At 46.0% G+C, this 3,045-nt stretch overlaps 1 pseudogene; it reads left to right on the top strand.

Moving 5' to 3' along the window:
* The first annotated feature begins 270 nt into the window (after nt 1-270).
* On the top strand, nt 271-795 carry LOC139177712 (NEDD8-conjugating enzyme UBE2F-like; annotated as a pseudogene).
* Nucleotides 796-3,045: the final 2,250 nt, after the last annotated feature.

Genomic DNA, 3,045 nt, shown 5'->3' with positions numbered 1-3,045 from the left:
CATATGATCCAGCAATTCCACTCCTGGTGTATATTAAAAACAAAACAAAACAAAACACTAATTCAAAAAGACAAATGCACTGCAATGTTCATAGCAGCATTATTTATAACTGCCAAGATACGGAAACAACCTAAGTGTTGGGCAACAGATGAAGGACAAAGAAGATGTGGCACAGGCGAGGGGCTGAGTCTCAACATCCCCTGCCCACTGTGGTGCTGGGCACTGGCCTGCCTTGCCTGTCTCCAGAGGCCCAGGATAAATATCGCAGTGATGCTGACGCTGGCAAACAAACTGAAGCACGAGGACAGTCTCAAAGGTCCTGAGTGTCACCCACAGCCTCTGACTCCACTCGGCGGGTTTCTGTCACAGACAGGCTGTTTGTTAAAGACGTTGCAGAACTTGAAGCTAATTTACCTTATAGGTGTAAAGTGCATTTTTCCGACCCAAGCGAGCTTCATTGCTTTCAGCTGTCACCCTAGATAAGGGTTACTAACAGGTTGGAAAATTTCAGTTTGGAGCTGAAGTTTTCGATGCATACAACACAGTGCCTCCCAAAGTGAATTGCTTGACCCAGGTCTGGCACTCCAAGTCCACAGGAAAAGGCGAGACACGTCTCAGGGCACTGACTGGGCCCCCACAAGGACGCTGAAGGATGCTGTTTGGGGACTAAACTCTTTATTTTCTGATCCTTTGAATTTTGGTGATCCACTGGATATAGAAGCTGCAGAACATCGTTTAGGGGACAGGGAGGTCTTCTGAAATAAAGGGGAAGACTACATTAAGCGTTACACCTGAGGATACGGGGAGAGGACTGCAGGGCCCTGGACTGTGCCTTAGAAATTGGTCTCCAACTGAAACCAGAAGGGAGCCTCCTCCCAAGTACTCAGCTCCCCCCAGTCCCACTGGGCCATCCAAGTCCTCTGATCCCATGTTGTCCCAAGGAAGAGCATCTTCCAGGCCACCCATTGCAGACAGACAGCCCCACATAAATATAGCCAGAAAATATATTTGGGGTTCTAAAAGAGTTATCTGCTTACCTTAAGATGCTTATTTTTTGAAACTATACTGCATGGACTGTTGATGAGATTCTCCAGAAGTTGTAATGAACTCAGCATTGAGGCTTGAGTTTGCTTTTCCACCTCTCAGAGTTAGTCCTTGCACAGGTGTTGCTAAGGATGTGTTCAGCGCAGTCACAGATTGGCGCTCAGAACTCTGCTACAGACTGTGATTGGAGGCGAATGCTCGTAGCTGCTCCCATGAATGTTGCCCCTACTTAAATGCAGTGAAGCTTCCCAGAGTACAGAGCCATCCATTCAATGTAGAGCTCTTACCACAATGTATATTTTACTGAATTTGGAAGAAATAATCCATGTCCCAGGGCTTCCCTTATGGCTCCGAGGGTGAAGAGTCAACCTGCCATGCGGGACACCTGGGTTTGATCCTTAGGTTCAGAAGATCCCTTGGAGGAGGGCATGGTGACCCCCTCCAGTATTCTTGCCTGGAGACTCCCCATGGACAGAGGAGCCTGGCGGGCTACATTCATAGGGTCTCAAAGAGTCAGACACAACTGAGCGACTGACCACAACACGGCAATCCATGTCCCAAGAGTTCCCGATGCTGGAGAAGAGACTACGGCAGGCCCTGGGCACCGCACACTGGGCCGGACGGTGATGGGAGGCCGGGAGCCAGCAGAGAGGTCTGGCAGTGGCTGTGGGTGGCCTGGCATGTAATGTGATCTCCCCACAGTTCACATCAGGGGATGTGCTACCCCTCCTCTGATACCCCTGTGAGTCCTGCAAGATCTCCTCTCCACCTGGCAGGACTCATGTGTCTGATGTAGTTTTGGGTGCTGGATTCTGATTCCCTGAACCTCAGCCTCAACCTCCTCACAATGCGTGGTTTCCAGGTGATGCATGGTGCTTGACAGTAAAAGATTTTTGTCTCTTAAAAAAGGAAGAAGTGATTTATACATACAATGAAATGCTACTTGATCATAAAAAAGAGGGAAATTTTGCCATTTGCAGCAATATGGGTGGACTTGGAGGACATTATGCTAAGTGACCTAAATCAAATCCCTTATGATTATACAGTGGAAGTAAGAAATAGATTTAAGGGCCTAGATGTGATAGATACAGTGCCTGATGAACTATGGAATGAGGTTCGTGACATTGTACAGGAGACAGGCATCAAGACCATTCTCATAGAAAAGAAATGCAAAAAAGCAAAATGGCTGTCTGGGGAGGCCTTACAAATAGCTGTGAGAAGAAGAGAAGCGAAAAGCAAAGGAGAAAAGGAAAGATGTATACATATGAATGCAGAGTTCCAAAGAATAGCAAGAAGAGATAAGAAAGCCTTCTTCAGCAATCAATGCAAAGAAATAGAGGAAAACAACAGAATGGGAAGGACTAGGGATCTCTTCAATATAATCAGAGATACCAAAGGAATATTTCATGCAAAGATGGGCTCGATAAAGGACAGAAATGGTATGGACCTAACAGAAGCAGAAGATATTAAGAAGAGATGGCAAGAATACACAGAAGAACTGTACAAAAAAGATCTTCACGACCCAGATAATCACGATGGTGTCATCACTGACCTAGAGCCAGACATCCTGGAATGTGAAGTCAAGTGGGCCTTAGAAAGCATCACTACGAACAAAGCTAGTGGAGGTGATGGAATTCCAGCTGAGCTATTCCAAATCCTGAAAGATGATGCTGTGAAACTGCTGTACTCAATATGCCAGCAAATTTGGAAAACGCAGCAGTGGCCACAGGACTGGAAAAGGTCAGTTTTCATTCCAATCCCAAAGAAAGGGAATGCCAAAGAATGCTCAAACTACCGCACAATTGCACTCATCTCACACACTAGTAAAGTAATGCTCAAAATTCTCCAAGCCAGGCTTCAGCAATATGTGAACCGTGAACTTCCTGATATTCAAGCTGGTTTTAGAAAAGGCAGAGGAACCAGAGATCAAATTGCCAACATCTGCTGGATCATGGAAAAAGCAAGAGAGTTCCAGAAAAACATCTATTTCTGCTTTATTGA

The sequence above is a fragment of the Bos indicus genome, chromosome 19 (genome assembly GCF_029378745.1).
Source record: "Bos indicus isolate NIAB-ARS_2022 breed Sahiwal x Tharparkar chromosome 19, NIAB-ARS_B.indTharparkar_mat_pri_1.0, whole genome shotgun sequence".
Lineage (NCBI taxonomy): Eukaryota > Metazoa > Chordata > Mammalia > Artiodactyla > Bovidae > Bos > Bos indicus.
Note: the sequence above shows the minus strand (reverse complement) of the source record. Positions and strands in the feature narration are given on the sequence as shown.